Source organism: Oncorhynchus gorbuscha, linkage group LG16 (assembly GCF_021184085.1).
Source record: "Oncorhynchus gorbuscha isolate QuinsamMale2020 ecotype Even-year linkage group LG16, OgorEven_v1.0, whole genome shotgun sequence".
NCBI classification, from domain to species: Eukaryota; Metazoa; Chordata; class Actinopteri; order Salmoniformes; family Salmonidae; genus Oncorhynchus; species Oncorhynchus gorbuscha.
In genome coordinates, this window is record NC_060188.1 from 37698688 (window position 1) to 37710542 (window position 11855).

Consider the following 11855-nt stretch of genomic DNA (forward strand, 5'->3'; position numbering starts at 1 on the left):
TGAGATCGTTGTCCTGGGCCTGTAACATGGTAGGTCAAATTTGGAACACCATGTTAAGTAACACGTTGGTAGACCACAACTGAAGACCGGTAATTTTGATAGGATATAGGGCTATGACAACCCCATTTATTTTATGAAAATAATCTTAACACATGTAGCCAGCAATCATTTTCAACCATTACGTATGTTAGAGCCCATTTGGACATATTTGTATAAAAGACCGAACATATGGAGCTCCATGTATATTTGTGTAAATATATTAAATATTAATGTAAATGATGAAATATTAGGTACGTACCTTTATGATTTATATTTACCTGATTGAGATATATTCATTTGTTGTTAGTGTAACTTAGTTGGGCCTTCGGGAGGGAGTCCTTGCTAGATGCGGGAGCGGTATAGTTTTTTGACCATACAGACATACAGACATACAGACAGACATACAGGTCATAATATGTATTTTCCATATCAAGTATTTTGTGCTTTAAGTTGATTGGAGACTCATTTATTTGTTAGATATAAGAAGAATAAACATTTTTGTTGCACCATATCCCTGGATGTCATGGAATATTTGGCCGTTTGGAAACCTTGAGTGTGGACTGTATGCGTACCAAACAACCCCGCTTCAGGCTTGGGCAGTGGCTATGGTAAAGACGAAAGGAAGCCACTACAATCAAGTAAAAAAACTCAGTGAAGGATTACTATCGGAAGGAAATCTCCGGTTCGGACACGTGCTGGATATTGTTCTATTTGTAATTGCATTCGGATCGTATGGACAGCTCGCTTGGAAGGATTTGAACTCCTAGAATTCGCCAGCCGTGAGTAACCACTGCGAATGAATGAGCTGCCCTGTTCAATGCGATCGTTTGATCATGCATATTATGGAAGCGCAAATGTGCTTTTAATTGGAATGTTTGATAAACTTGGGAATGGAATTCAAAACACAGCGTTGTGAAAACAATTAAGAAGTTTAAGTTTGGGAAACACTGAGATCCTACGCACAATGTAGCCTAATCTTAGGCCAAATATTAGACATAACGTGGAAATGCAATGCATCAACGCAACAAATTGCAATCTAAGGATCTAAAGATACTGCGTGTTTAAACTTCATTGAAGGGACAACTTATAATGGGATGGAATGTTTAAAACGCATCTAAAATGCCGAACTTGCACATGTTCAATTCAAAATGGGTCAATATGCTGAAATGGAGGACTGTGTTTTAAAGCATTAAAGGAGGTCTAAAGGGGCATTACATTTAACAATCAAAAACCAACAACTGTGTCATTGTAAATTGAGTGAACTAAAAGTGAATGATGGAGGATGAAATCCCAAATAAGACTCCACTGGAGAGGGCAGAGGAGCATCTAAATTCACTCTATGCAGCCCAGAGAGGCAAACTTGGAGTGTGTACACGCAAAATGAATGAAATAAAAGCCCTTCTTGTTGATGGAGGAAACATTGAAACTGTGGATGAGAGTCTTGAAGCATTCCATGCTGTTCTCAATGACTTTAAGAATGCTCATAATTCTGTGCTAGAGCTGGTCACAGAGGAGGAACACGAACAGGAGAGCATTAACTATTATCAACCAAGAATGAGAACTTATGAACATTTCCTGAAAGAGGTGGAAATATGGAAAAAAGCTGAAATCGAGCCACAAACGCTCATTGAACCACACGACAGCATTTCCAATGTGTCAAAAACATCAAGTAAAACGAAGTCTTCTAAAACTGCTTCCTCAGTGTCCTCTGCACGCCTAAAAGCTGAGGCAGAACGAGCAGCTCTACTAGCTCGCCAAGCATCATTACAGGACAAGCATGCATTGGAACTGGAGAAAGCTCAACTGAATGTTAGGATGGAAAAAATGGCACTGGAAACGGACATAGCAGCATATAATGCCAAACTGAAGGTTCTGGAGAGTGTTGAGTCAACTTCTCAATCCCATTCTGTGGCAGCCCATTTTCTAAGCCAAGAAGATGGAATGAACTCTTATTTTGAGAACCAGGAACCCGAGGTCTATAAGGAACCTGAACCATCACCTGTTGCATTTGCTGCATTAGGTGCAGTTCCAAAGACCCCACTACAAAGAGTTTTACAACAACCGACCACAAAGCCATCAACCTATTCAGAAAACAGTCATAAACCACACCCTTCAGCAGCCAACATCAAGGTCTAGCAATCAACACAGAATCAACACTGCGGGTATCAGCCATAATACCAGCCATGATAACCTCACTACTGTCATGCAAAGGCAGAATGAAATTGCTGACCTCCTTGCACAAACAGGCCACACTCCCTGTTAGGGTGATACCTATGTTTGACGGCGATCCTCTAAACTTTAGGCCATTTATGCGTGCATTTGAGCATGGAATAGAAGATAAGACAAGCAGTCACCAGGATAGGCTCTATTACCTGGAACAGTACACCTCTGGTCAGCCCAAGGACCTGGTCCGTAGTTGTCTGCATATGGAAGCCAGAAGAGGCTATGCAGAGGCTAAGAGGTTGTTAAAGGAACACTTTGGCAATGAAATCAAAGTCACCACTGCTTACATGGAAAAAGCTTGGAACTGGATAAACATCAAACCGGATGATGGAAAGGGACTGGGTGGCTATGCACTCTATCTTAGAGGATGCTGTAACGCAATGCAAGACCTACAGAACATGGAAGAGCTTAATCTTCCCTCCAACATAAAGTTGATCATGTCAAAACTTCCCTACAAACTAAGGGAAAAATGGAGGTCTACGGCATGTGATATTTTAGAGAGAAGCCACCTGAGGGCCCAGTTCAGTGACCTTGTGATGTTCATGGAAAAACAGGCCAAAATACTGCAGGATCCGTTGTACGGAGATATCCAAGATCCCCTGACCAACAAAAAGTTTTTTTAAACCAAAACAGAAGCTGACTTTAAACAGCAGTTCAAGTCCAAGAGTAGGGGAAGCAGCTTTGCCACTGCAGTAGATGTAGTGGCAGATTGTGACTCGGAAAAACCTCTAAAAGAACAAACATTCAAAGTCAAGAAACCAGGCGCCTACCCTTCTGATGCTCCCAGTATCTCATGTGTATTTTGCGCTGGTGAGCATTTCCTGGTCGACTGCCAACAGGTGAAGGCACAGCCACATGAAGCCAAGGTTGAGTTTGAGATCAAAAGGCCTTTGTTTTGGCTGTTTGATGAGAGGACACTTAAGCAAAGAATGTAAAAGAAGGATGACCTGTCAGAAATGTCAAAGAAAGCACCCCACTATCCTGCACATTGAAGGAAGAGAGAGATTTAGATCTCTGAAGGCAGATACGAGTGGTGTAGCAGTAAAGCGGGAGGAGACTGTCAGCAGTGCTCTTGTTTCACTGGACGCTGGTGAAGATACCGGGGCCGGTACAGATTGTGCACTTGCGATTGTGCCAGTTCAAGTAAAGATGGCAAATGGAAGCAAGTCTACGTTAACCTATGCATTTCTCGATTCTGGTAGCTCAGCAACATTTTGTACGGAGAGACTCATGAGGCAGTTGCAAGCTAAAGGCAGTGAGACTGAAATTCTGCTACGCACAATGGGGCAGGAGAGTCCTACCAAGAGCTTTGAGATATCTGGATTAGAGATTGGCAATGTGGAAGGTGACACATTTCTTGCATTAACAAAGGTCTACACCCAAAATGAGATCCCAGTGACAAGAGGGAACATTCCCACTCAGAAAGATCTCAAAAGGTGGCCATACCTGAAAGAAGTTCAGTTGAAGGAAATTGACGCCGACGTCGAACTCCTGATTGGCGTAAATGCTCCAAAGGCAATGGAACCCTGGAAAATCATAAATAGTCAATGCAACGGACCGTATGCAGTGAAAACCCTCTTTGGATGGGTGATGAACGGTCCTCTTAACAATTGTACCATGGCAGAAGAATCTGGGCATCCTACGGTGATGGCCAATCGTATCTCAATTGCCGACCTGGGGGTTATTCTTGTAAATCAGTACAACCATGACTTCCCTGAGAGCGGGTATGAAGAGAAAAGTGATGTCAGCTGAGGATTGTAGGTTTATGGAGATCGTATCAAGCTCCATAACCCTCAAAGACCATCACTACTACTTACCGTTGCCCTTTCGCAAAAAAGACGTAGTCCTGCCAAACAATCGTGACATGGCAAAGCAGCGGGCTCTAAATATTATCAGGAAATTCAAGAAGGACAAAGGTTTCGCTGCAGAGTACAAAGGCTTCATGGAAGAGATGATAACAAAAGGTTACGCCGAGAAGGTACCACAAGAACAGCTCCTCAGAGAGAAAGGCAAAGTATGGTACATATACCACACCATGGCGTTCACCATAAGCGCAAAGGAACGATACGAGTAGTGTTTGACTGTTCATCATCCTATAAAGGTATATCTCTTAACAGTGAACTCCTTCAATGCCCTGACCTGGCCAGCACGCTTATAGGAGTCTTGCTAAGATTTCGGCAAGAACACATTGCCATGATGGCAGACATCGAAGGAATGTTCCATCAAGTACGTGTCCATGAAGATTACTTAGACTTCCTGTGATTCCTATGGTGGCCGGATGGTGATACTAACAAAAGATTGGAGGAGTACAGAATGACGGTACATCTTTTCGGTGCTATATCCTCTCCAAGTTGTGCAAACTTTGCACTCCGAAAGACTGCAGAAGACAACTGTGAGAGGTACGATGAAGAGGTAATTCAAACAGTCAAGTCCAACTTCTATGTTGATGACTGCCTCAAGTCAGTGGCCACAGAAGAACAAGCCATAGCTCTCACGAAAAACCTCAGGGATGTGTGCTCTCAGGGTGGGTTCAAATTGACCTAGTGGGTCAGCAACAGCCGCACTGTGCTGGCTTCTATCCCTGATGAACACAAAGCCAAGCAGATAAAAGAACTGGACCTGGACAGAGAAAAGCTGCCTGTTGAAAGAGCACTTGGAATCCGATGGAACATTGAAAGTGATGCATTTACCTTCCGAGTCACTGTCAAGAACAGACCCCTTACAAGAAGAGGTATTCTCTCAACTGTCAGCTCTATTTATGATCCATTAGGTTTCCTCGCCCCATTTGTATTAAAGGCAAAGCAAATTCTTCAAGTGCTTTGCAAGCTAAAGTGTGGATGGGACGAAGTCATCCCTGAAGAACACTCTACTTCATGGCAGAGATGGCTCTCAGAGCTGGACCAGCTCTCCAGATTCCAGATAGACAGGTGTATGATGCCTGAGAACTTTGGTCAAGTCAAGACTGCACAGCTGCATCACTTCGGTGATGCAAGTGAACAAGGTTATGGCACGGCAAGTTACCTTAGGTTCACAAACGGTATGGAAAAGGTTCACATTGCATTCATACTGGGGAAATCAAGAGTGACTCCACTCAAGCAGATGACAATCCCCAGACTGGAACTTGCTGCAGCAACATTGGCATTGCGAGTGGACAGGATGTTAAGGTTGGAGCTCCAGATTGAACTTGAGGAGTCAACTTTTTGGACAGTCAGCCAGTCTGTGCTAAAATACATCCGCAATGATACCAAGAGATTCCATACCTTTGTGGCTAATAGGGTTGCTATGATCCGTGACCTATCGAAAGCAAAACAGTGGAGGTATTTGAACTCAAAACACAACCCAAAGAGATGGCGCAAAGGACCAGAATTCCTGGAGAAACCAGAAACTCAATGGCAGAAAGTCCCCGAGGAGCTTGGCGCCATCCCTCCGGATGATCCAGAGGTGAGAAAAGACGTAATCGTAAACCATACAAGTGTGAAAGAAAAGAGTCCAACCAGCAAACTGATTGAGTACTATTCAACATGGAACAGCTTGAAGAAAGCAGTTGCCTGGATGCTGAAACTGAAGAAACGTCTTCTACAGTTAAGCCAGAAAAGGAAAATTCTCTCTCAAACCGATCCAAGATCAGATCCGAGTCTGACAAACTCACTGAAGGAACAAATTGACAAGTTCAAACTGACATTTGGAAAAGAAAGTCTGTCTGTGGATGACCTAGATGAAGCAGAAAAGGTCATCATCCGATTTGAACAACGGCAGCACTTTAAACAAGAAATTGCACTAGTTGTGAAAGGGAAACAATGTGCCAAGAGAAGTGGCTCAATCTGTAAGCTTGATCCAATTGTTGACAATGGCATTCTGAGAGTAGGAGGAAGGTTAAGCAAAGCTGCTATGCCTACGGAACTAAAGAATCCTATGATCCTGCCCAAAGACTCCTACATCTCTAGACTGATCTTACTCCACATCCATGAGCAGGTTGGCCACTCTGGGAGAGGTCACATGCTTTCTAGACTTCACCAGCGATATTGGATACCCTGTGCCAACTCTTTAGCAAGGAAGATCCTTAAGAGCTGTGTCTTTTGCAGGCGGATGCAAGCTAGAGCTGGAGAACAGAAGATGGCCGACCTTCCACAAGATCGGGTGTCACGTGATTTGCCGCCTTTCACCCATGTGGGCATAGATTATTTCGGCCCCATAGAGGTGAAGCGAGGCCGCGTTCATGTGAAGCGGTATGGTGTGATCTTTACTTGCCTTGTGAGTCGAGCTGTCCATCTAGAAGTTGCTAGTTATCTGGATACTGATTCCTGCATCAATGCCCTGCGCAGGTTCATCTGTCGAAGGGGCCCAGTAACAAGTATCAGAACAGACAATGGCACCAACTTTGTTGGAACACACAGAGAGCTAGGAGAAGCTATGAAAGAGCTGGATCACAACAAGATTCAAAATGAATTACTGAAGGAAGGAGTGACATGGTCATTCAACCCTCCCTCTGGAGCCCACCATGGGGGGGTATGGGAGAGGTTGATCCGACTGGTGAAAAAGATCCTCTATTCAGTCCTTAAAGAGCAAGTACTGGATGATGAGGCTTTGCAGACAGCCTTGTGTGAAGTTGAGGCGATTATGAACGACAGACCAATCACTACTGTAACAAATGACCCTAATGATCTAGAACCCCTGACTCTGAACCATTTGCTTCATCTGAAAGCTAAGCCAGTCCTGCCACCAGGACTATTCCAGAGAAGCAACCTATACTCACGAAATTGATGGAAGCAAGTACAATATATCACTGACCTCTTCTGGAAGAGATGGATCAGGGAGTATCTTCCACTTATGCAGGAGCGGAACAAGTGGAAAAAAAACTAAGAGAAACTTCAGTCCTGGTGACCTCGTGGTCATCGTCGATGACACCGCCCCAAGGAACTCTTGGCTAATGGGGCGTGTGGTGGAGACTTTGCCAGGGGCCAAAGGTATTGTCCGGAGCGTCATGGTTGGGGCGGCAGCGTAGCCTAGTGGTTAGAGCATTGGACTAGTAACCGGAAGGTTGCGAGTTCAAACCCCCGAGCTGACAAGGTACAAATCTGTCGTTCTGCCCCTGAACAGGCAGTTAACCCACTGTTCCCAGGCCGTCATTGAAAATAAGAATATGTTCTTAACTGACTTGCCTGGTTAAATAAAGGTAAAATAAAGTAAATGGTTAAGACTAAGACCAATATCTTACAGAGACCTATCAACAAACTCTGTCTGCTCCTTGAGGTGACGGAGTGACACACACACACAGTGCTCCATCTTAGAATCACGTGCACCTCTGATTCGTTGACATTCTTTGATGTCATACATTTTTGGACGTCAAACTCTTGACATTTTTGGAAGTTGAACATCTTTACACTTCAACTCAGACTGAGATCTATGGACTTTTTTCCTATATGGTACCTGGTATAGAATGTTTTGTGTATTGGCTCTACGTTTGAAAGTAATTGTTGTGCATTCAGTGCAGTCAACAATTAGGGGCCGGTATGTTAGAGCCGATTTGGACATATTTGTATAAAAGACCGAACATATGGAGCTCCATGTATATTTGTGTAAATATATTAATGTAAATGATGAAATATTAGGTACGTACCTTTTATGATTTATATTTACCTGATTGAGATATATTCATTTGTTGTTAGTGTAACTTAGTTTTTGGCCCCCCCTCTTGCCTATTCATTGTATTGTGGTAAGTGTGTTAGGATAAAGGCAGGAAGTTGGGCCTTCGGGAGGGAGTCCTTGCTAGATGCGGGAGCGGTATAGTTTTTTGACCATACAGACATACAGACATACAGACAGACATACAGGTCATAATATGTATTTTCCATATCAAGTATTTTGTGCTTTAAGTTGATTGGAGACTCATTTATTTGTTAGATATAAGAAGAATAAACATTATTTGTTGCACCATATCCCTGGATGTCATGGAATGTTTGGCCGTTTGGAAACCTTGACTGTATGCGTACGAAACAACCCCGCTTCAGGCTTGGGCAGTGGCTATGGTAAAGACGAAAGGAAGCCACTACAACGTACATTCAAATCATTTAAACGTAGGCTACGGCATGATTTTACTTTTTTTTTAAGATTCTGAGTTTGTCTGATTCATGCGCACGACATGGGCCATTCGCGCCAGCCATTTGCAGATTTACACCTAGCCAACCAATTACGCTCTAATTATGCATGTCCCAAAAACGGATTGTCACTTCCAGGAAAACTCCTGCGTTGCACGCCAGCCTCCCACTAGCGGGCATATACAGCCTTGGCTAGAGAGATATCCCACTGGGCAAAAAATGATTTAATCAACTTTGTTCCCACGTCATTTCAACAACAAAAAAGTAAACGCAAAAAGACATCGATGTGAAGGAATTTGGTATTTTTTTCACCCAAACGTTTTACCTAAATCTAATGGCATGGTGACATTTTTTGGTTGACTTTACGTTGAATTCACGTTAGTTGACAACTCCAATAAAAACTAGACTTTGAACAGACGTCTGTGCCCAGAGGGATATTTCGCTTAGTGTAACGAAAATGACGTCAATCTAACAAATGAAATATTTCTCGTTTATTTTCAAATAACATAGAAATAAAACCGAACTGTGTGTGAGGGATAGGCTGTAGGGCTATAGACGTGCATTGAGTGCAGTCCCATCACCTCGTGGATGTTATCGTTTGTCACATCGCAAGATGGCTAACAAGAGGCCCATTCTGTGGAATTGTGACTTTATGGGATGCTATATGATTATGTGGTTGGTATGTAGGAATATCTGCAGGCTGTATCAGATATAGGCTACACGCAAAGTAGTTGATAAGATATTTGTAACTTTGTGGAAGAATACGTTTTAAAATTACCTTTGTGCTTGGGACCATTTCTGTTGGTTAGGTCTGTGAGATATGTTGAAAAATACTATTTATGAGCAAATATTGTTTGTTTATTTATCGGCCTCAAAAAAGTATCTAACCGAAATAGTATCGAGATTTAAATTCGTTTTGGTTCTAAAAGTCAGTAGCCTTATTTTCTATCTGCATCAAAAACAAGCCACAGTTGTTGGGCAGGCTACATATTTTGGTCTGAAATTCCATTGGTAGATCGAATGCTCGGTTTGTGCTCAGACACATGTTAGCCTCTGCCTTCATAGCTGAGAATTAGGGTGTAACATAGGCTTACGTTCTCTCCCTTTTCCTCCTTAGCTTCTTAGATGTTAAATCACCCATACCAGACTTTGAGCGATTCTGGACCGGTTTCGACTGACATGTTGATGTACAACGCGCTCTGTGAACGCTGTAGGGTCCTGTGCCTTATAATGCAAAAAAAAATGTGTTATCACGACTGGCATAGTCTACGTTGTTGGAATCTGAAAGAAGATATAGTGCACAACAAGATGGAAAATGTATCTAAGCCTGTCTGAAAACAAACCTCACACCTTCATAAACCACACTATCATGGCCATATTAATACGTTAATGACATATATATATACATTGCAATAAGGCGCCATGGCATAACATCCCGCTGCCTCGTGCATAAAGGCATTGCATCTTGCGAGTAGAATAGCATGTTTATCATCGCATAGGCTATAGCCACAAAATTATCCCTGCTGAGAAAAAAATTCAGCGCAGTATAACTGCAGTCATTCTGCAATTACTGTGTCCAAAATACCTCGGTGGACTGCAGTTACTGCACTTTTGCTGCAGTTTCAAAACTGCTATTTTTTGTAAAGGTATTCTTTATTGAACCTTTATTTAACTAGTCAAGTCAGTTAAGAACAAATTCTTATTTACAATGACGGCCTACCAAGAGGCAAAAGGCCTTGGACTTGGATGTTCTGCATAAAGTATTTTTAGAATACTAGACTATTATCCGGTATCTCACTAAAAATATCAAAGCATTAACTTACCCGAAACACTAGGTTCACAGTCTCTAAGACCTTGTGCGTTATCGACAGACGTGCATTCATGGGCCGTTTCGTCCTGCAAACTTTCTTCCAGAACGTCTGAAACAGGATCCCTGTTTTTCTCTGACTTACAAACGGCCAGGGCCTTGCTGTCATTGTCATCACTGAGACCTGAATCGGAGTCGTAACTTTTCTGATCGCTGACCATGCAAGCCCCCTCGTCACTTCTACACGATGCGGGAAAGTCCTCCGAACCAGTATCAATTTTCCCAAATATTTTCCAACACGCAGTGTTCGAGAAGCAGTCGTCGAAATCTGCCAAGTGTCCACTGTACTCTTTTTTTTTTTTTTTTTTTTTTCAAAATGGCTTGGATAGAGAAAGGCATTAAGGAGTTGCTGTGAAATGGCAATGGCAATTATTTCTTCCCCCTGAAGCGCTATGACTGCTTTGTTTTGTTCCTCCCATGTTTGTTATCTCATTGCATTTCCACTGAAAAGGCGATGGAAATACGGCGTTCAGCCTATTCCCTACAAAGCTCCTTGGTTTCCTGCATTCACCTTATGACATCCAGTGGAACAGCCACTTTACAATATTGCATCTAAATATTTTAAGGGGGGATGCACAACTGTAGGGGCCAATCTGTGAGAAGGATTACTTTATCCTATCCTAGGTATTCCTTAAAGAGGTGCATCTAAATATTTTAGGGGGGGGGAGGGGGGTGAGAAGGATTACTTTATCCTATCCTAGGTATTCCTTAAAAGGTGGGGTTTCAGGTGTCTCCGGAAGGTGGTGATTGACTCCGCTGTCCTGGCGTCGTGAGGGAGTTTGATCCACCATTGGGGAGCCAGAGCAGCGAACAGTTTTGACTGGGCTGAGCGGGAACTGTACTTCCTCAGTGGTAGGGAGGCGAGCAGGCCAGAGGTGGATGAACGCAGTGCCCTTATTTGGGTGTAGGGCCTGATCAGAGCCTGGAGGTACTGAGGTGCCGTTCCCCTCACAGCTCCGTAGGCAAGCACCATGGTCTTGTAGCGGATGCGAGCTTCAACTGGAAGCCGGTGGAGAGAGCGGAGGAGCGGGGTGACGTGAAAGAACTTGGGAAGGTTGAACACTAGACGGGCTGCGGCGTTCTGGATGAGTTGTAGGGGTTTAATGGCACAGGCAGGGAGCCCAGCCAACAGCGAGTTGCAGTAATCCAGACGGGAGATGACAAGTGCCTGGATTAGGACCTGCGCCGCTTCCTGTGTGAGGCAGGGTCGTACTCTGCGGATGTTGTAGAGCATGAACCTACAGGAACGGGCCACCTCCTTGATGTTGGTTGAGAACGACAGGGTGTTGTCCAGGATCACGCCAAGGTTCTTAGCGCTCTGGGAGGAGGACACAATGGAGTTGTCAACCGTGATGGCGAGATCATGGAACGGGCAGTCCTTCCCCGGGAGGAAGAGCAGCTCCGTCTTGCCGAAGTTCAGCTTGAGGTGGTGATCCGTCATCCACACTGATATGTCTGCCAGACATGCAGAGATGAGATTCGCCACCTGGTCATCAGAAGGGGGAAAGGAGAAGATTAATTGTGTGTCGTCTACATAGCAATGATAGGAGAGACCATGTGAGGTTATGACAGAGCCAAGTGTATAGCGAGAATAGGAGAGGGCCTAGAACAGAGCCCTGGGGGACACCAGT